Source organism: Etheostoma spectabile, unplaced genomic scaffold (genome assembly GCF_008692095.1).
Source record: "Etheostoma spectabile isolate EspeVRDwgs_2016 unplaced genomic scaffold, UIUC_Espe_1.0 scaffold352, whole genome shotgun sequence".
NCBI lineage: Eukaryota > Metazoa > Chordata > Actinopteri > Perciformes > Percidae > Etheostoma > Etheostoma spectabile.
The window spans coordinates 792,654-792,927 of NW_022605591.1; the positions used below are offsets into that span (position 1 = coordinate 792,654).

General features: G+C 42.7%; 1 protein-coding gene across 1 annotated transcript in view; it reads left to right on the forward strand.

Moving 5' to 3' along the window:
* The window catches only part of hdlbpb (high density lipoprotein binding protein b), a 44,772-nt gene that overhangs the window by 38,132 nt on the left and 6,366 nt on the right, over positions 1-274 (forward strand). The gene's annotated exons all lie outside the window — the stretch shown is intronic.

Sequence of the window (274 nt, forward strand, 5' to 3'; positions counted from 1 at the left end):
ATGTCCCTTGATTTCTTTTTGTCCTCTCAGCATATCGTCTACTGTAGTGTTCAATTTCACATTAACATTCTCACTTGGTGCAAATATTCTCTCACACAATGTAACACCGTCCATCAATAAAATGGTGAGAAAAATACTTTGACAAGGAGGGGGGGGAGAAGGCACCAGCTGTGTGCTTGGCCAGCAAGTGGTATTTCAGGCTGGACGTGCTGCAATGATAGCTGAGTTCACAACAAAAAACCCACAGATCACTTTGGTCTTGTCAATGGAACAT